Below are 22,741 nucleotides of genomic sequence, written 5' to 3'. Positions count from 1 at the left end.
CACCTAAAATGCACTAATATTTACTTATTTGTCAGCAGATTTTGTTAAAAATACTGCTTAATATGACTAGAAATTTGTTTTTCTGTGTATGTTTACACTGTTGACATTTGGAGATCCATCAGCTATTGCTAATTTGGTAAAGTTGAAGTGTGAGCTTTTAATAATCTTGGAACTTTTAAACCTTTAATAGTTTCAGAGTTTGAAAGTAAAATTGCTTTAGGAATAAAAGGAAAAACCAGGAGTTGATTTGGAACCCCAATGCAAAAACTTGGTCCTTGATGTGGCATCACTGGAAGCAGTGGGGCTTTTCTTCATAAGTCAGTGCTCCTTTCAGGAATGCTGTTTGTTCAAATACATGCCAGCAGGTGGTAAGTCTTTGGATTTCCTCACTAAGGAGATGCAAGTGAAGGCCCATGGGACTGAATCAAAGCTCACTGAGGTCTCTGGAAGTATTTCTGAAGGCTGTGCTTTGGCCCCATGTCTTCCAGAGTTTCCCTCAATCCCTGTTTTTATGTATGTGAACCTAGAAAGCCTAAGGCTAGCATGATATCGTGTCTCATAATGTTTGTTTGACTGCATTATGAATCAATTTAAGATCCTGAATAGTGTCCCTTTTGTCATACTCTTCTAGAGGAAATGTGGTAATATAAGGGAAAAAAAGAAAGAATCATAGCTGGATTTGAGGAAAAAAGATAAATGCTAGAAATGTCAAAACCTCTCAATTTAGAGTGGAGGTCTTCCTCTCCATAAGAGGAGTTTTGAATGCTACTTACCATGAGAGGCAGAGGTAGTATAGATCACAGTAACATCCTAAGTCTTGCTTGTGGACCTATGGTATATATTAAAAAGAAGCACGCTGAAAAAGCACTTCAGCCTACTTAAAGGCAGTCTCATTTCAAAACAGCTCATCCTGTGAAAAGTACACAGTCCAGCAGATACGATTACACAATATTTCTTTACATTGCAATTTCTTTTAAAAGCTCTGGTTGTGAGATAGATTTCTCAGCAATATTGCTCCCTTCAAATATACATGTAATAAAAAGCAACAACCATCATCAGCTGGTGATTGTCAGATGATTTACCTCTTTGTAGCACAGTTCAGATAGTATTTGTATTTGGTCTGACTTCTTGGTGCTGGAAATTACACTTTTGTAAAGAAAGCTTTAACGAATGAATAAGATGGATTTTTTCTACTGTGGAGGCAATCTCTGCTTTGAGGCCAAGATTTTTCTACCCCATATCAAGACAAATAAATCAATTTGATTTATCTTTATAGGAAAAGGAGAGTAGAAATGACCTGTAGTCCCTTGCATCCCAGGAAAGAGAATGGAAAAAAACTAAACAGTAATTAATTTCTACTGATAGCCTTAATTGTGTCTTCTCCCATGAGAACGTTCAACAGTAGTGGGAGAAGAGTTGCTCTTCATTCTCTGCTGCTTACACAGTTGTTCTTACTTAGGCTTGTTAAGGCAAATATCACTGAAGCAAAAGGCTTTTAATCATCCAAATTAGCAAGGGAATATATTCACCTCCCTCTAAAAGAAATTTGTTAGTGCCAAGTGTACATACAATACCATATGTACTTATGGTGCCTCTGGAAATACACTGGTTTTATCCTAAAGCTAATATTAGACTTCATTATGGGATTTGCTTTAGGGCATCTCCAGAGAAGCATATAAATTGTATTTCTGCATGTGCTGTATGTATGGTGTTGCCATCTCTATGAGTAATTTTTTTGTTTTGAATAAAACTGAGAAAATTAGAGTAAGAAGTATGATTGCTCCAGCACCTGTGTGACTGGAGCCTGTCTGGAAGCCCTTTCTACTTTTCCCTTCACAGGACTTATTGATCCAAGGCAGAATAGCAGTTCTCAGTTCTTTTCTAGGAGATGCATGCAGTTAAAGCAAGGATTGGCTACTCTGGGTGTTAAAGTGACTGTGTTTTGTCCTTTTTGATATTGGTACAAAGGTTGCTCATTTTCAGCTGAAAAACTGACTGAATGTTTTCCTATAGCAGCTGAACTGGAGAAAGACACTGGGATATGTGTATGTGTGTATGTAAAATACTGATTGTGGATCAGCTCAAAGATCAAGATACTTAAGGATTTTCATCAAACCGAAAAATTTATTTGAGGTAAATGAGGCTCTTAGTTGTCTTGAACAAATGTATAGGTTTGACTCAGAAAGGGTTTTAGGAACAATTCATGAAGCAGAAAGGGAGACAGATCTTTTCTATCTTGTAGTGTTTCTAACATTTATTGGAGATGTGGGATACCTCTTTTAAATATTTTCAGATCCATCTGTCTGAAAAGCTAGGACCAAGCCACTCAAAGGTTGAAGACAGGGACAAGTTATCTGTAAGGTCAGTCATATCCTACTTCTACAACTTGGCTTAAAGCTGTTGCAGTTGACAGTGAGTTATTTGAACCTGAATGTTGTGCTTAACTGGGTGACAGTTCTACCTGTTATATCAAAAGGCATAGTAGTAAAACACTTTCAGCTGAAGCACACATCTTGAACTCCTATTTTCAAAAGCTTAAAATGATGTTATTTTCCTCTTTCATTTCTCCAAAATACTCTCCTAATGGTTAAATTCTTAGTATGGTTCATCTAGTTCCAAGGGTGCCTCTAGCTTCTGCCACTGAGGCAACTTCTCTGTTAGAACTACCAAGTAATCTTTTGGAGAAATTTGTGAAAACTTTAAATTTATGAAATTTATGATATACCTATTTTCTTTTTTTTTCCCCCTCCACCTTTTAGTCAGTTACCACTGCAGTGGTAACTGCAGATTTTTCAGACTTGTCTCTACAACCTCTCTGCAATATCAGTCAATATTGATAGAAGTTGAAGGTGCAGGTTGTAACAAACGTGGGTAGAGCCCTTCCCAAATCTTCGTTCACGAAGCCTAGCCATGATGATGAAGAAGAAGGTGCAGGAGTCAACACAACATGTCTAGGGAAAATTCAGGTGTCTCCTCTCTCTGTTAAAAAGAATAATTTAAAATAGGGCATCATTAAAATAAAGACAGGAGTTTAATGTACTTTATAATGGCTCTGCTTCTGTTATACTCATTGCTTAGATCACTGTTTTTCAGACTTGGCGAAGAAATGCTAATGGTATGTCTGCTCTATATGCCATAAAATATAGCCTTTCTCATTAAAAGAAATATCACAGGCGCTAGCATGTGACTGATAGGCAGTATCAGTCACAGAGAGTAAAACTGAATTCTCTGTATCGCTGTAAGGATTCAGATATTTCAGAATCCCAAAGCTGAATTTTAAGCTGTAAGCACTCATTTTATCTTTTGGACTGCCACTGTCACCTGCAGATGTTGTTGACATGGGTACTTTGTTAAGCTGGATGCAGTATTTTGTCTCAAAGCAAGTTTTATCTCAATACCCTCTATCTTTTACTTAAATAATTATAGCCTGTGCTACTGCCTTACATCAATACTGGGGTAATCTGTACTAAGAAATACTATGCACAGTTAAGAACTAGACACCAAGTAATAAAGGCATGTATTAAAACCCTCCAGATGGCCTTATTTAGTGCTTAGTCTGCCTGGTGATATTGTACACCATATTAAGTTGATTAGTGTGTAGCTTTAAAAAGGCAAAAATACAATGGAGATATTACATGTAACACTATAGAAAGTGCTGCACATAGAATATGATGAGGTTAAAGTCCTTGCAAGAACACACAAAGCCAGTGATGAAAGTCACACCATTGATGTGCCGTTGCTTCTGCAGGAAATCTACATTTTCATTTTCTAGCACAGAAAGGCACCATCCTTCCCTTCCTGTCACTTGCCCCCGTAATTCTATCAAAGTGACTCTTCTATGATTGAAGGGAAAACATCACTGCTCCCCCTCGTTTATTTATGCTCCACGTGCAACTGCTGTCCTTGTGCAGCCGCCCACTGTAATGGGCTTATGAGCAAGTCCTTGATTTTACATGCAGACTCCAACACCTTTGTTGAAGGTTTGCTGAGATCTGTTCCAGGATCACTCCTGATGAATGTCCAGGAGAACCACTCAGATATCTTTCCCATCTATTGAAAAATAGCAGTATGAGGAAGGAAAGGTTTGTCAGCTCATTTTGTCTCCTGCAGGTTTGAAGACTGTGAAATGTTTGCCTGTAAGTATGTGTTTGCTTTTGAAATTGACTGAACTGACTTTTTACTTCAGTGCTTTTTACTTGCTGTCCATGAATTTCCTGTAAGACTCAAAACATTACCTGCATGGATCCTTCATGAATAGCTACAACTCTTAATGTTGACTGAATGCAAAATATGAGTGTTACATTTTATGGAAATATTTTGGATTTCTTTGTCTCTCTGTGTTACAAGAATCACCAACTGGTGAACTGAAATAGTCTCTAATGTCTTCCGTAATGAGAGGAATAGTGTTTCTTAGTGTTGCTTCATGTGAGGGGGAAAGATTTATTTAAGGAATTCAGTGGTGAGCTTTACAATGAAATACATACATGAATTTTGCCCTGTTGTGTGTCAGCAAGTAAATATCATTTTTTAAATTTTTTTTATCTAGATTGTAAATGTCCATCCTGGTTTTATCACAAACAGTGCTAATTATCTTTTGCAGCATAGACCTCACATCTTTTCTGTAGACCCCACATCTTCCTGTAGAAGATGCTTCCCACAAAGATGAAGCACATTTGGAAATGCATTTTGTGCAGTGAGTGTCCTTCACTGTAAGGGCATCTCCTTTTCTTTTTCGAGTTTATGGTTGTATAACATGGCTGATGACAGCTACTGATTCTTTACTCAAATGAGATATATCTGATAACTGGGGTTTGGTTTTAGGATTTTGGTTTTTTTGTTGGTTTGTTTGTTTGTATGTGGTGGATTTTTTTGATTTGATTGTAATTCGTGTCCTTCCAGCTGTAGGCTCTAAAGAGAAATGAAGAACTCACTCAGATTCTTCCTTTACTATCATATCTGGAAAACCCTGATAAAAAAAAAAAAGTACCCTACAAATACATTCATAGTATTAATGAGGTACTGGGGTATAGACTCATGTATACCTTTTATTACTTTTAAACATGTTCCTCTAAGTTAAGCTTCGTTTTCCATATATACGTCTTCTTACTTTTTTCTCCATTTTTAGAATAATTTCTGGTTTTTTGATAATTTAGTTTATCAGTATGATGTTTAAGAGGTCAGGCTTGGTGACTTTAACAGTCCCTTTTGTCTTCAGTGTCGTTGTTTCTGGTGTCTAACTGTATGAGTCAGGTAACAGACTCTGTAAAATGTTGTTACCCATTTAGTTTCCAGCCTTCAGATTAGCTGGAAAAAAGGTGGATGTGAATAGAATCAAACCTGGTGAGAAAAGAACAAAAGAATAATAATAAAAAAGAAGCCCTCCAAGGGTTAGATGCAACCTGTGGCTATTTGAAAGGGCATCTCTTACGGCAAAACTGTCTGCAGAAGGAAAACTAGAAAAATCTTTTCCTGTGCATTCTTCTAGACCTGACAACAATTTCTGCCATGAAATACAGCAGAATCCCTCCTCTCATGTCTCTTTCCTGGGCAAGAATGACTCCCTCAGCTCGCTATCTGAGCCAGCTATCAAGTATTTTGCATATATCAGTTCAGTCTTTATTACAATTTATTACCAATGTAAGGATGCAGAGGCATAAATAAACCTATCATAATAACTGAACTAGAAATACTGTCCATCTTATTTGTTGTCCAAATGAAAAATATGACTTGTTTTAATTCTTCTGGCTACCATAATTTTTACTGCCATCTAGTGAAGACACCAGAGTGCATTTTCATCATTGCCAATGGCACCATGAGCAATCCTGGAATAAAGTACTATGCACTGTTTCTGTACTCAAGCTGCCCAATTTTTTTTTCTATCTCAAGGATGCAAAACTAGGCAGGATACTTTTATAGCTGAATTTGCTCTGGGTGACAGGCAAAATATTCTGGACATGATACAGTGTAAGTGATGTAGAAACCACTGCCCTTGTCAGTGTTAGAGTTTGCTCTCAGGGTTTTGCTTCCATGACTTATCGGTCAGAAGTTGTCTCAATATATTAAGCTTTAAAATCTTTTAACATTTCCTCTAAACCCTCTAAACATATTATTGAAATCCTCTAAACATATTATTGAAATGTTTCATTTGACATTTAAAAAAATTATCATTAAGCATAATTAAGAAAGAAAATCCTATTTAAATGAAAAAATCGCTAGTTTTGCACTTTTTGAAACATGTTGTCAATTATATTGATTATTTATATATTAGTATGGTTGGCATCTCTTGTGCGCAAGTAAATCTATCTGAATTAATGGTCCAGATTAAGTGACTGGTGCTGTGCCAGGTGAGTAGGTTCAGATCTGGTCTGAGACCTGAACCCTCTTCTGGGGCACAAGGAGACTTTGCTTCAAATTTATGTTATGTGAACTGTATTTTTTTTTAAATAAGCTGTATATGAAATTGTGGAATTGATACTCTTTGCTTGGTATGTAATAAATATTTACATTATTACATGATGTGATTGATGTTAATTGGACATATTGAATAGTTAATTGTATGGACATTCCCCTATCAGATAGCAGAAGAATGAGTATCCTCTTAACAAGGCTGAGTATTATGTGACCTCTTTTACAAGGATATAAGAAATCCTGATGTGGTCTACAATCTACACAATGTAGCTAATATTTACAGTTTGGTAATTATTTGTAGAACTTTTTCATTGCATTTATAATGGTATATGTAAATTGTCTGATGAAATACGCAACAAAAATGTTGTATAGAGTTAGATGCCACATCACTGTGGCATTTTACTGTGTTAGGACGTGCTAGCATTGTACTGTTTATCCCCTCTCAGGTGTATGTACAACCAGCCACCTATTTTACAAGTGAAAAATAAATGCAAGAGAATCTCAGATACTAATTAGAAGTAGCACATAGAAACCAAGTATTTGGAAACAACTTTGTGCTGAAAGACTTCAAAGGCTTATTGTCTTAAAAAGCTAGCATGTTAGAAAAAAAATGAAATGCATGATGTTTATTACATTGTTTTTTTCCACTGCTGGGTGATGTTCCATAAGAAGAGTGCTTAATTGGCTATAAGACTGAAAAGGCATGAGTGATTGCTTTTTGTCTTTTCATAGCTAAAAAAAAAATCTTTAACATTTTTTTAATTATTTTAGTATTTACTTTCATAGGTAATGACACTGTAATTACTGCTTATTTACTGAAAATAATGAAAATATTTTTCTTAGCGTTATTTGTTGTATATTCCCAATATTTCTCTTAGAGATAGAAAGAACAGTGATTAATCCTGCAGTAAGTGCCACATCCAAGCTGTGCCAAACTTGGTCCATGATGAGTTTCAAATATTTTGAAAGTTACAGTTTTCTCCCAGCTGCTTCCCTTGCTGTAGGGAATAAGTAACCTGCTCCTGCCAAGAGCTAGCTACTTTTTTTTTTACTTTTTTTTTCTTTTTTTTTTCTCTTTTCTCATTTCCCAAAACCAAGTATGCCAAGCATGTCCTCGTCACTGAGCACAGAATCAAAGTGCTGATATTTCACTCCAGGGCGCTTGGAAGCTTTCTTCCTCTGCCCTGCTGCTGAGTAAGAAATGTGAAAAGTCTTTCTTAGTCATTGGTATCAGGCCAAGGGTTCTTGGCCCAAATCAGGCGTCTGCTTAAAACAAGACATCCATCCTCAAATGTAGTAGCTATTTTCTTCCTAGGAAGTAGTTTCCTTCCTAGGAAACTCCATTTATGGGTTCTTTTCTCGGAGAAAGAAAGCAGAATACCTCTGTTTCCAATTCAGGGCTGTGCCTCTAAAGCTAATACAATGGGTTTTTTTTTTCTTGTTTAAGCTGAAAATAAGTGTTACAGTAACAGTAATGCTGTCACTGCTTATTGGGTTTCATATTTAGGGAGAATGCTCAAGTAGAAAAAGGAATGTTTGTGCTCTGTGCAGATGGAATATATGTGAGTTTATATGCAGTATAGAAATTTATATCTTAATTAAATTATGTAATAGAAATTGAGTAGTTGATCTTCTCATACATAATTGCATCACATAACCTGTGACTTCCAGTGGCCCAATACAAAATGTGATTTCAGACTCAAAATGAATCATCTCTAAGTATTCAAAATAGGTTTAGCTCTGAAAATTTAAGCAATGTCACTAAATGGATCCTTGCTAAAAGGTACTCCTCCTGAAAATGTGAGGGGCTAAAAGAGGCTGTTGAGAAATTGGATGCAAATTTACCACTTATGTTGCCTTTTTTTTTCTCTCTACATAAAAAAACCCCAACAAATTCCAATATATTATGAAAACCTGGTTTTCATATTGTGCATGTCTGTGCTTTTGGCACAGTCCCAGTTTAAAAAGTGCAATGAAATTGTTTTAGTATAAAATGCATAATATTCTTGAAGCCTGACCAGCAGTGGTGTAGGAAGCTTCTACAGTGTTCCTGTAGGCAGTTTTGATGGGAGAAGTGATGTAATAAGGAAGCATCGGGCATTTTTTATTTTTAACACTCCTCTCTTTTGTAGGCAGTTACTGTTTTTATGCCATCCCTTGCAACCTCCTGACTGTGCTGTCAGCAGTGTGTGCTGTGCAGCTGTGAGACACAGCTCATCCATACAGGTGGGCACAGCCCTTTTGGCTGAATCCCAAGTTACTGGCACTTTGAATCCAAAACCATCCCATGGCTCTGAGCTGGGCAGCACCAGCTGAACATGTAAGTCTGTTGTCACTGCTGGGTAGGGATTTTTAAAGAAAACCTGATTCCATAGGTTTTTTAACTGCATTTCTCCAAACTCTGTACTCTTTTGGAAAGTATATGTCCTGTGCTCCTTCATATGTGTGATATATAACAGAAATATGTTTCCTCTGTGCAAAGCTGTAAAAATCAAAGGGCAGCATTTGAGACTGTTTTTTGTAATGCATGAGGGGGAGAAAGTTGAAGAGTTGTGCTGTGACCTTCAGTGACAAAGTGCTGAAGGAACAGTTCCCACAGCTATGTTTGCTGTGTGCTGCGTAAGTTTGGATGTCATCAAGTTTTTTTACCCTAATAGTGAATTGTTTCAGTGACACAAACTGGATTCAGACAGCTGAAGTGGGGCACTCCATAGGACAGAGCAGAACAGGCTCCAATTTCTGGCATTGTCTTAATGTGTTTCATATTACACTGTAAAATAAAATGGATTTCTCTTATTGCTAATTGTCCCCAAGCATTATTAGAGTGAAAGATCTTTCTTTAGGTAATGTGTTCATGACATCATGGCAGGATTCGTTTTTCTCCTTTGTCAGCTCATATTATAATATCAAGAGATACTGTGGATTCTGCACTAAAGTGTTTGAAGCAAGCCTGCATGCTCTTTATGAAGGAAAACCCAACAGGAAATTACAGGCCTGGTGCCAGAATTCCTGTAATTTGGGCTCTGAAAGAATTCAGGATAGAAGGCCATTATGGTCCCTTTTGCCTTGAGATCTCTACTGCATATAATGAATGCCATCTATTCTGTTTACAGCAGTTCTGACTGTCCAGCCTTTATAGAGTTGAAATATACAGTTTGGAAGACAAAATCAACTTCATATACTCCATATGAGGATGTGGAACTGCTAAGTGGCTCCCTGTAGTGACTTCAACTTCAACCCGTAAACTAGAATAAAAAGTGATCTACATTTGGGAAATATGGGAGAATTTCTGTCTATGTTTCAATTTGGTGCATGAAAGTTTTTTCTTAATTGCACAGAAAATGAAAATAGCAAAACAAAATCTGTTCGACAAATTCACCATCAGGAAAGTGTTTAATAAAGATGATAAAAGTGAATAAGTGTAAACAAATTTAAGATCTCTCATTTAGCAAGGTATTTAACATTCTTCCTAAGCAAAATGTTTAGGTTTGAAAATATGGATGTTCTGCCAAAGGCACAGTTACACCAAAACAAATTTTGTTCCTGCTAACGTTTGTGGATGAGCCCTTCTTGCATACCATGTAATTAAGTCCTTCGTAATGGATTAGAGGAGAAAAAGCAAAGACGTTTCTGATCAGGGTTTCCTCATGACATAATAGTGCTTTTTCTAGATCCATTTATTTTAATAATTACACAGTATGAGCACTGGGTATATATTTTTCATCTTTGGCACTATAGTTTGTTCAATCCTTCCAGCTATTTTCCTTTTTTTGGGTGGAAAAAAAAAAAATTTCAAGACAGGTGTGTTGAGCTTTTAACAGAATATTTTATATGTATCTAAAGCAGTTATTGATCAATTAAGGATGTACTAATGTAATTAGCATTTCAATGAAAAAATGACACTTTTACTTATGGGAAACGAGAAACTAATTATAACAATCTGAAAGGGGAGCATAATTCAAATGGATAATAAAAGCTCGATTGCATGAATTATCTGATCAGAAGCAGATAAGAGGTGTAATCCCCTGGGATAATATTTAGGATAAATTTGGAAACAAAATTTAAATATTTCATCTTTGAAACTAATGTATGACTAAAGTATGGAGAAAAGTTCCATTGTTTCACTTGCACATCACACCTGGAGTAGATCTGAACTCCTCCTTTTGCCAGTAACCAGTTGTCAAATTACCACTAAATGTTCGCGCTGTTAAAGAACAGTTGTTGGCTTGCCAATAATGCCATCGTTCAACCTTTCCTTCATAATTCTTCTTGTTGTAATATTTCCATTCAACTACATTTTATTTTAAATTAATTGTAGAGATAAGCTGCACAAAATGTTCCTAACTAACATGTCACCTTTGTAATTTTGTAAGAAGTAAAGTGAAGCATGTGATGATAATGTTAAGATAGAAACTTAATTGCTTGTGTCCCTTTTCCTTTGGAACTAAAACTTCATCTTTGAGCCAAATGAAATCTTCTGGCAAGTGTGCCCAAATACAATCAGAACCCTTTCCTGACCAGTATGATGGGCTTTAGTTGATCTGTTTGAATCAGAAGGCTTGTTTGTATGAGTTTGAACTTACACCTGAATTCTTTGTCTGTTTGCATCCTGAGGATAAGACTGTTTCCTGGGTCATTTCATCCTTCAGACCTGCTTCCTGCTCTTACGGAGCTTGCACTGAGTGTGCCATGAAGGGCAGGACCTTTTGGGTCAGGATAAGCACGGTCCTGGTGATCCTACACAGTTACTGGCACTGCCTGTCCAATTCCCCACGCTTCAGCAGACCAGTGGAATTGCATGTGCAGAGTAACAGTGATATCCAATCCAAATGAATGCCAAAGGAAATTCTGCCAGTGTTTTCAGATGGTGGTGCCAAGTCTGTGCTTCTATAACTATATTGATCAGATAACTACAAAATCACCATTTAATTTCCTAATTATCCAAGAACTCCAGTAGTATGGTAGGTAATGGATACATATGAAAACAAGTCCTCTTAAGTGCTTTCATTTCATAAGCTGAATTTAGATACACAGGATTTAATAATTCTGGGCAAAAATTCTTAATGGCACATGTGATTTTAGATTTGTAATTACTATTGAAAGTGCAGATGACTGATCAGTAGAAATAATTTATTACAGGCTGGTATTTAAAATTCATAAAAAGGTACAAATAAAATCACAAAACAGTGCCTTGATGTGATTTATATGTTACTGGTTACATGATAATTCTCAAGAGCTAATGATCTTCATTTAATCAACCTGTTTTTCTCATAAATCAGAATGATTTGGGAAAAGCAGGTTAAATAATTGTGAACAGAAAATTGCCTACCTTTATTTTTATAACAACTTAAAATATTTTGTTTATCCTTTGGTAGTATAAAATAAAATAAAAAACTACTCCTGTCTATTCTGTAGTTCTGTGGTGTTTGGTTGCACCTGCTAGTTTGTGGCCCCACTGCACTGTGAAGCAAAACTCCTGTTAACTCCAGTAAAATCAGATTTTTAACAAAAAAACTAAATTCTAACCATGTTGCTGGATTCAGTGCAATGAAATTGAAGCACGTGAAGCCTCTGAAAAGGGTTGAGACTAAATGCACTAGTGGTTTACTGAATTTGTTGTACTGACTGCTATAATGATGTATTAAAATAAGAATGTATTAAAATGATGTATTAAAATAATGTATTAAAATAAGAAGCCTTTCTGTTGCACAAAGATAATTTAGTTATTATTCAGCTTCCCATTTTGAAATTTAATTTCATTTTCAGTGGCAGCAAATTGACAGCTGTGAAATATGTCATTGTTTTCTATAAGTCAGAGTTTCATAGTCCATTTGAACTACATATGTAAGATCACAAACTTTTACGTTTTGCTATTCAGTATTTAGCAGATACTCTCAGACCTATGCACAAAGTAGCAAAAAATAAAGGGGATTGATTTTCACAGGTAATTAGCAATCCTGTCTCCTGCATCTCCACATCTGCAGTGCTGTTCATTATCACCATCCAGCTGATGATGACATAACTATTTCTAGAGGTAGAGACTCAGACTTTGAGCTGTGGAGATACCTTGTTCACTGCTAGCCAGAAGAGCAGCTCTCTTGACAAGTGTTTGCACCAAGTGACAGTGTATTCGTGGCACTGGAAGAGGCTTGCATCCACATGTGCTGAGCCTCAGGGAAGAGACTGTAAAGGAACCATCTCTATTTTTTATTATTGTTTTTTTTTCATATTAGTAAATAAAAAATTTTTTTTTGTCTTTTGAATAATTTTCTGGTTTTGATGAGGACTGAGGATTCATTGCCATTTGTGAATGGGGATACACTCTGTGTTGTGAGTTGTGGAAAAGGTGGTAGACAGAATTAAATACTCTGAATATTATAACGCACTCCAAATAATCAACATTATTTTAATTCTTAGGTTATTCATGGCCTGTTCTGACTATGGGTCAGGGTTCAAGCCAGTCAAACTGTTCATTACAGAGGGGTTTGCTTTTGTAATTGCCAAAGAAGTACTTGGGGGGGGTGGGGGTGGGATTCAGTCTTATTATAGGAATGCCGGGCGTGGTAAATTTGGTAATTGCAGATTTCAGTACGGTAGAAAGCTTTTTCCGAAGAAGTGAATAGTCATTAAAAAGTAAGGAAAATGTGAATGTTGCTTGCCGCTATCACACTCTGGAAATTGCTATTTAATGTTATCAATATAGATATTTTCTTTTGGGGCTTAATATGTTGTTCTCTGATTTCATTGGCTGAAGTTGGAGAGTTAAGATACATTGGCAGATATTGCCACCACTCTGCATGAAACATATGGTAAAATCTGGGTAAAACTAATTTGGTAGTATGCATATATTTCACCTTTCAAGAGCAAGTAGCAAGTTCAGTAGCAAGTAATCTGGCTCTAGGCTATCCTTGCTCTCAGTTAGAGTTTAGGTATGATATTGCTTAATCAAGTGCTCTGTATACTCTATTTTGATTTTAATTTCTTTGAGATGCAGTTTACTAGAGCCTGTACTGGATTTAGCACAATTTCCGTGTACTAGAGAAATTACCTGGAAAGCATAATCAGTGTTCACCTGGAAATCCTACTCCATGACCTTGTTTGCCTTGGACATGCTCTGCTAGGAGTGCCAGACTCTTAAGAGCTGCATCGTACAGCTTGTTAAGGACAGCCCTGAGGCCACTTTGATATTACACTTGCGATCCTTTCACTGCAAGCCCTCAGCAGGTACTGAGCCATCAGCTCTGGCTGAGTCATCTTGCTGAGATGCCTTCATGTGGACAAAATAGGGTGAGAAAACTGCAGCCAGAGACTGGTCTTTTACTGTGATATGCACATAGACACTGAATTTTAATTTTCTCACTTGTTCTGCTTGTCCATGAAACATCAGTCGCATCCAGAGCACTGCAGAAATAGGAATGATGGTGAGCCCTCAGGAGTGTTTGAAAGGCATAAGAAGTTCACATTCCTATCACAAGTAGACATACTCAGTTTTATTTGAGAACTGTAATTATATAGGAGTAGAGAAGCATATAAATCTTCCTTCACTGAAATCACTATCTTCTCTGAAGTGTAGCCTTGCCAATTCAGTAATCTGTGTGAAATCCAGCCTGAGCCATGCTGCCTACTCCAAAGCAGAGTTGTCCTTGTTCCATCTGGCTTGTCTCAGCAGAAAGGTCAACTCCCAAGACTGCCAGGGAAGTGCTGCTCTATTGAGGTATTATCCCTGAAGAGGCTGGAATAGCATGTGTGACTGAGACTGAGAATTTGTTCCCTAATTTTCCTCAATAGTCCAGGGACATGTACGTTATTTGGGCAACAGCTGTCTGAGTCCATTGCCAAGCTGGCTCAGTAATGGTCCTTGGTGCAATGCAAGAGAGCAAAAGCGTTTCTATGTAGTTGGGAAAGCTGAGGAGTTTTATCAGAAATTTTGGAAAATGTGGAATGTTCTCAACTGGCAAAATGACAGTGTCTGATGTTTCACCACAACTGTGCAGTGTGGGCTGAGGAAAACAGAATGTTGGTATGAGTTTTACTACTCTTCATCTTTAATTTTTTTAGCACTTTATAAATATTTTCTAATTTGATGCCCCTCTCTGTTCCTCTTTTTTTCTTTTCTTTCTTTTTTTTTTTTTTTTTTTTTTTTTTTTTTTTTTTTTTTTTTTTTTTTTTTTCAGAAAGAATAGCTAAATAAAATTGTAGGTACCTGAAGGTATTCAGGAGTAATAACCTGCTGGACCTTACTACAGTGATGTAGTCTATAAGGAAGTCCCTCTGTCCACCATGCATACAGCCCTTTCCCCTCCCTTTCTTTTGGTGCTGATTTACTGTTAATTGCATTTCAACCAAATTGGAATGGACTAATAGACTGAAGTCTATTATTCTAGCTTTTAACACAATGAAATCATGTTTAGTGATTTGCTCTAGGGGAGGAAATGAATATCCCTAACTTTTTCCTCCAAGTAATGACAGAAATACAGATGGGGATTTCTGCATTACAAAAAGTGGGATGGGGAAAGTGAATGGAGGAACGGCAGAAACAGTCACAGTTTGTGCTTTAGTCCATCAATTCATTGCACTTTGGGTTAGGTAACTGCCTTCCATTCATGCTAGTTCGCACTTAGATCTTTGCATTTTCATTTACTTTTGTTCATTTACTTTCTAATGATTTGTCCTGTTGTGTTCTAAAAGTGAGGGAGACTTATTTCTTCTGATAAGAGAATAATTATGGTACAACTTGTGTTTCCTTTCAACTTTTTGTAGTTGTAGACAGCTCCTTAAATGATGTCAAGTTAACTTCTTGCTGCCACATGGTATATTGATGATTTCAGAAAGCTTGAGCTCAGCTGTAGCTGTGCTATTCTAAATGTGCTTTTGAAACAGAAAATGAGACAGACCCTGGTGGGGCAGCCTGTATTTGGGAAGCCTTGAGTGAGTAAATCTATGTAAACATGCTGTGCTCACTCCCAAGCAGAGTCCCAGGGGAATAGAAGAGAACTGCATGAAAATTTCTCCATCCAGGAAGACTAGGGAGGAAATAGCTCCAGCAAGCTGTTTCTGCTATCTGCCGTGGATGGCAGGACCAAAGACCTCAAATGATTACTATTTAAGTTACCAGTTAATGAACTGTTAAACTTGTAGGAACTTGTAGGAAAAACTTGGAAATTTCCAAATTAGAGCACTGTTGCCATGGCAGTACATAGAATAAGAATGTATCTTTCACGAATCTGGGTGTGATGGTTTAGTTTTGCTGTGAAAACTAAGCTGACAGTGCATCTGGATTCCACAGCATGTCTGGGTAGAGCCCAAGTACAGTCAATGGAAATTAATTCAGCTGCTTACTCTGTGATTACAGGGATTTCGATCTATCTGGCTCTGTCTTTGTTGTATTTGTGAAGGAATTCAGCACCTTCCCACATGTTTACATCTTTCCAACATGTATAGATAGAAGTGACTTACTTAGGCAGCAGACAGTCAAGTTCTTTCAGCTGAGCTTGGCACAGACGTTACTACCTGTGGCTGCTGGTTGCTGTCCTCCTTATTGTCTCCCACAGCTCTCAGTGAATGTTTCCTCATCTGCTTCAGTTCAGACTCCAGAGGACTGGGTTTGACTGCAGTATATATTTCACAGTTGTTTTGTTTTTTTTTTCTTCTTGTAAATCAATCCCCCAGTGGAGTTTTTAATATTCAAGAGCTGTCTGCTTCCTCCGTCCTGTCTGAAGTGCTGGCATGGGGATAGTGCAATAATGAGACACGATCCTGTGAAATTGCATGACAGGAAAGAAACCTGTGGTTTAATAAATGAATAGTGGCTTTTGAGAAGAGTTGAAGATTTTCATACATTGATATACTAAAGCAATCAGGACCACTGAAAATTGGCATGTGTTGAGCATGACTTGGTATGAAATCCAATGACCAGATTAGGAAAAGAGGAAGATACACTGAGTATGGATGGAGATTTGAATTTTCCAGGTCAATCCATGCCTGGTCACTTAATTCTGGAGTTGAAGAAGGTAGGAAGAGCAGAGCTAATTTGCTTGTGCCTGTCAGGATGTTACTGTGAGTCTACTGTTTCCATTTTTGTAGCTACTGCACCATAAGATCTCCATCTGGTTTTTGGTTAGTTTTTGTTGGGCATAGATGAAAAAAAAGAAGTAGAAGACCTGTAGAAATCAGAAAGTATAGGAATTACCTGTGTGTACATCTTTGTAAGCCATTTGGAATAGGGCATTTTCTGTATAATAAAAGATTGTCTGGAAGAGTACGTTATAAGAGGACATTACATTATAAAACCAGTGAAGAGTAAATGTTTTCTTGAAAACACTACTAACAGCCTAAATTTTTAGAAAAGCAGTGGAAATCTTGCTCAGCTGACACGTGACTTATCTGGCATATTGACATTTGCTCTGTATCTGTAATATTTTTTTAAATGACTATTTTATTTAATTACTAGATACTTAATTAGACAAAGATTTGTCTAGCACCTCCTGTTTATTAAATCATAAAGCATTCTCTAATTAGCATGACATTTTCTGTAATCAATTTGATGAAATGCCATCTGTAGTTCTAATAATACTGTGTACAGCAAAGTCTGATTGACATATGTGTTGAAGGCAAGGTATCAACCTTCTTATATGTTTGTATTTAAAAAATCCATAAAATGTAAGGAAAAGTAGGCCTCTGACTTGCTAATGCTGCTGTTTGTGCTGCAAAGCAGAGTTTTATTTAAACAACCCAAAACTTAGTAAATATTTTCAGTGGGAAAACTAGCATTAACAATCTTCAGGTTAACACTGTCAGCAATTTCAGACTACCCTGTGGCCTCCTTATTCTATATATTATGGAACAGATTTTCAGCATTGCCTGAATGTATTTCCTTCTCTTCACTTTTTAGATGCTACTTATGCTCTCAAGACTTATAGATAAATTGCCTTAATGTCTGATGGTTTCTATGCACAAAACAACCTGAGTACTGATGCTCCTTTGGACAGCTGACTTAGCTGAGATTTACAGTGCTACATACAAATTAGCCAGTAATTAGCTGTCTGTGCTCTATGTACCTTCTTTACAAATCGTTTTTTTCTTCAAACTATTCAATATCAATATTAGTAAATTCTAAACCACTACTGAGCCAGGTCCTAGCAAGCTGGACTTGCCGTGTCTCCACTGAAATTGATAGATCCACACAAGTTTATCTCAGGAGTTACCATGAAATAAACCTTGTAATCAACAAATAATAGAAATCTTGCAAATATTCTACCAAAGTGCTTTTGTTTGGCAAACAGAATGTACATTAACAGTACTGTGCATTTAGTAAAAATTAGGTTTTTTATACCCAAAGGAACGGTATTGATTCTGTTGCTCCTTGTCAGTAGTAGCAGCTGCAGTGATTATTCAAGTTAATCTCAGTGAACATGGTGGCAACATAGATTTACAGGCTAGACAGCTTTTAGTTTTATAATAAGCTTGGATTGTTATGATGACTGTTAGAGGCTAAAGAAAAAACACACTGTGTATTCACAGGTCAACAATCACAGCTTAAAACCTCTGTGAATAGAATAGAATAATATTCAATAAAATTAATCCACTGGTAGAAACACAACTCTTGCATGGCTAAGATGGAGGTACCACCAATAAAAGAAGAAAACTTCCAACCAATAAAAGTTGGAACAATATTGATGTGAAAGTGAATAGAACACCAGATTAAAAATCAAGAGACTTGAAAGTATGCGGTAGCTTGTCCGTTCAACCCAGTCTGTGTAATTTAAATAACAGGATGAGTTGCTTAATTTCAGTGACATGAAATCAGAGTTTATACTCATCAAATAAACCACCATCATTCAGTGTTGTGCTTTCAGAAAGCTAAATCATTAAAGGCCATGTAGACCCTGGGCCAAATTCTTATACTAGAACAATTCAGGGCTTGATTTGCAGAGATGGTGATGTATTTAAGGATGGAAGTTAGTCCATTTCCCCCTAAACAATACATAGTTTTTCATTAGAATTTAAAACAGCCTGGATTGGTTTGGGATAATTTGAACATTTATGATGCCATGTGGAACTGTGAGGGCTGCAAAAGAATTCTGTAGCATTTAGGACATGGTGGGGTGTTGTCAATCCAATAAATGAGGGTAAATTCAATAAATGAAGGTAAAGAAAATGTTGCAAAATTGATGGCAGTCAAGCTGCTTGTCAAGTATGAAAAGTTTTGCATTGTTTTCTTTGCATTTTATGATCATTTGCCTGTACTTTGAAATTCCATGGAACAATATACATTAGGCCAGGCACAGTATAGAGCTGCAGTTCCTGCCAACACATATCCTGTTCTTGAGCAGAACCTTCACCAGTGTTGAACCTAAACCAGGAACAATAGTGTTAATGAAGCTATTTATAGGTAATGCTGCTTTCATTTAAAAAAAACACTTGAGATTATGATGATGCCATTTATAGTTGCATCACTGAGGGCTATATTTATGGTATTCATATATAAATCCAAATTATGATTTAAATTGTATGGATTAATCATTTCAGCATAACGCATTGCATGTTCTTTGCCTAGAGATAGAGCGCATGATGAAAAATACTTACTTTTAAAAACATAAAGTTGCATGGAAATTTGGACATTTAGCCTCACCATGATAAAATAAATCATTGTTGGCTCTGCAGCTAATTTAATTCTGTAAAAAGGAAGTAATATTTATGTTGCTGACTCAGGTACAATTATTATGCTATAATAATTACAGAATTTTGTTTTAGAGTTTGTTTTCATGTAATATTTTATTTAATGTTGCATTCTTTTTGAAAGCCAAATAAGTTGTAGAGAATCTTTTGAGCATCAAGTTGGACTGCAGAGCTCTGCGTCCACTAGGCAAACCTCCTTCACAGTCTGCAGTAGTAGTCCATTTTGTCTGCCTGGGAAAAGTTTCTCTTCTGAGATTTGTGGAATTTGCATTCTCTACCTTTGAGCATCGTAACACCTACACAGATTATCTGAATGAAGCTGCAGCACTAACTAGACCCAGTATCCCACCTGCAGCTGAGATCAATATGTGATAGTTTATAGGAAAGTGGAGTTGGAGGCACAAAAAGGAGACACATTATGTATCAGAAGGAAAAACAAACATCCCTTAGTCCCACAGTCAGCCAGCTAAAAAACCCCAAGGTTTGAGATTTTTTATTAAAATTACCTTAGCCCAGAGCCACAAACATGAGTTATATTGTGCAGACAGTCCTGCATTCCCAAAGATTCATTGCAGAAGGGGATGAGAAAATCAGTAGACTGAGTTAAATCTGCGGATTCCAAGCCAGAAGAAATTGCAACAGCCATCCAAACTCAGCCCTTTATGTTTTTTTGCCACATTTAGACTGAACTAATTCTTGACATAAAAATCTAAAGCATATCTTAAAGAGAAAATGTCCCAGGGCTGATTCTGTCATCTCCTTTGCTGAGCTCTTCTGCACATCACAACCTCCATACCTGTCATCAACTTTTCCCTAACTATATATATGTATATGTGTATATGACCTAGATGTCTTTGAACAATTTTAGCCCACCCAACCTAGCATTTCTGTGTTTGACTTCTGATCCAGCATTACAGTGACAATCCCTTAGCTTTCCTCTTTACCCATTTCCCATTCCTGCAGTGTGCATTCCAGGAACTGGACATTTTACGGTAGTGCCAACCTCACCAGTGGTGTGTGCAGAGGCAAGATCACCTCAGGACTTGAGATCCACTTATGCTGGAGAATTGTGTCAACTCTTGGCCATGACACTGAAAGGAGAACATGTAGAATAGTATTTATCTGTGTGAGCCCATAAGATTTTTATTCTATCTCTGCTCTTCAGTTCTTACATCTACAATAATTAATGGTTAACCAAGTGAGACAGAACATTTGGTAGGAGTACCCTATCTTCCTCTTTATTTTTTTTTTTTTTTTGGTGATACTGTTTTTAATCCTCCTAATGTGTTTCCCATTAATTCTGTTTAATGTAAACTTTAGATGTCATAAATCATATCCTGGAAGAAGACCAGGCATAGCCGCCTCTATCAAATATAACACTGCCAAATTTATTTTACAAGATCTGTGTTTGTAAAGTGCTATCAAGTATTAATTATTTTGCTAGCCACTATTTTTGTAGGAAGAATCCTGGTTTTGTTGTGCCATTTTTTTATTTAACATGATGTCAGGATAACTAATGTACAGACCCTTAGTTGCCTGTCTTCACTTTTAGTAAAATAGAATGAATTTAGCAGTCATCCAATGCTCTAGAGTTTCCAAACATTTCAGAAATTTGAGAACTGTTACAATTAGAAAACTTTCAATCAGTTGTTTTAAAGACTGTTTTTGTGTACATCATTGAGGGCTGGTGACATGATAACACATCTTCTTTGTAGAGGCTTCCCCACATTCTCCTTTGCTCAAGGCAGAATGCTTTCTATTCTAGCGATGTCCTTAGATTGATAATGTGGCTCTTCAGTGCTGCAATTTGTGCCCAGCCAAGAAGTTTTCACATGATACTACTCTTTGTTTCAAATTAAATGAGAATTTCTTTGAAGTAAGAACTCTACTTCTCTGAATGGCTTTGTGAAGTGTCAAGGATCCCTGAACCTCTTTGTGGTGAAGACACCATGATAATAAAGAAAACAAATTCATCAGCTGTGCAAATGGATAATGCTAAGGACTAGGTATTGTTTTCTTTTGTAGACTTTTTAACTCTAGGGAACAAAAATTTAAAAAACCCCCACATTGATAGCTCTTATTTACGTTTGATATATCATCATTATGTTGTGTGACCATCAACTATCACATTATCAAGCCTGACAAGTTACTGGTTGGGATTAGAATTCCATATTAATTACTGTGATTACTTTTGAAGACTGTATGCTCAATGCTTGCATGGGACTTTGACATAACCTTTTATTTGAGAAACTCCATGCATTTTGCAACTGTTCATTTAATTTATGCACTTCAGGAGTTGACTACTGAATCCAAAAGAGATGAAAGCCCAAATTCAGAGAGAGATATAATTAGTGTCCAGTCTGACTCTGTTTTCTTGGTTGTTTGAATAAATTTTCTTCTAACTTGAGAAGAAAGGCTTTAATTTATGTTCTTCACAGTATTTGCTATTTCAAATGCTGTTTTGCACGGTGTGCAGGACTTGCAGGAGCCTTAGGACTGTGTGTTTTATCTCTGGTCCTGTTAGGAATTTTAAGGGAAAGTTCTTTATTTTAGTAAAATGGTTTTGATAGGATTATTTACTGAAGCATGATGCCATAAATCCTGCTGGTCAAATGGCACATAGAAAAGTAGATAAATGAAAAGGAGTAACATTCTGATACTCATTTGGATTTGGGTAGCACATTAGTCTCACATATGGAGCAAAAATGCATTGTTCAGAGCGCTGCTTTTATGTGGCTGTTCAAGTAATTGACAGCTGTTCAGTGTCTCTGGGTTATATGTGCCATTTCTCACATCATGGTTTAATCAGAACTGGGGACAGCTCTCTGGCCAGACAACTATTTTTTCTATAGAACTTCTTAGTACCATGGTACAACGTCAGTGGAGATTTTTGGTGTGAGGGTTCCTAAAAGAAGTTGCAAAAACTATAATGTTGTGTAATTAGTAACCTGAACCCAAATATCTTCATACAAAGTGTCATTTCTTTTTACTCAAAATGTATATTTGAACCTTTTTCTTTAAAAGAAGTTGCTGTTAATTCCACAGTTCACAATCTAATTTGCCTTCCTAAACAACAGCTCTAATAATACTGTCCTAAACTCCATCAATCCCACCCCATTTCCCAGCCGTGGTCCTAGAATAGTTTAATAAGCTCTTCAAATGAGGCTTCATTAATTTTACAGAACATACCAGAGGACATTCACTAGTGCTGTATATCTCGAGTTTCTGTGGAGTCAATTAAAATACAGCTACATTTTTCCAAATAAGCAAAGCAAAGCATATTTTTTATGATAGCATAACTTCTTTCTCCAGTCTTGTTTACTTCCCACTTCATAAAATTCAGAGATCTGTAATGAATTTCTCAGACATTACTGAGGTTTAGTAAAATTCTTTTGTGTTTCCTTTAGGCTTAATTTAGAACCTTCCTCATGCTTTCTTCATTGTTATAATAAAATCATTTCATTAAATATAAATCTTTCACATGGGTTTTAAATAACATGAAAGATCAGCACTCAATCTATTCAATCTCTTGTTAGAAATAGTGGGAAATTTGGAACCTCTTTTTTGAAAATCAAGGCTTATATAGCATTTGTGTATTTCTTGGTAATTTTGCAGGTATTGATATGAACAGATACAAAGCCTTTTTCATAAGAGT

The 22,741-nt window shown here is 36.5% G+C and overlaps 1 protein-coding gene across 3 annotated transcripts in view; it reads left to right on the top strand.

Moving 5' to 3' along the window:
* Positions 1 to 22,741, top strand: part of DPP10 (dipeptidyl peptidase like 10) — a 477,295-nt gene that overhangs the window by 316,688 nt on the left and 137,866 nt on the right. The window lies entirely within an intron of this gene.

Source organism: Pipra filicauda, unplaced genomic scaffold (assembly GCF_003945595.2).
Source record: "Pipra filicauda isolate LSUMZ 115617 unplaced genomic scaffold, ASM394559v2 scaffold10_size6260569_pilon, whole genome shotgun sequence".
NCBI lineage: Eukaryota > Metazoa > Chordata > Aves > Passeriformes > Pipridae > Pipra > Pipra filicauda.
Note: the sequence above shows the minus strand (reverse complement) of the source record. Positions and strands in the feature narration are given on the sequence as shown.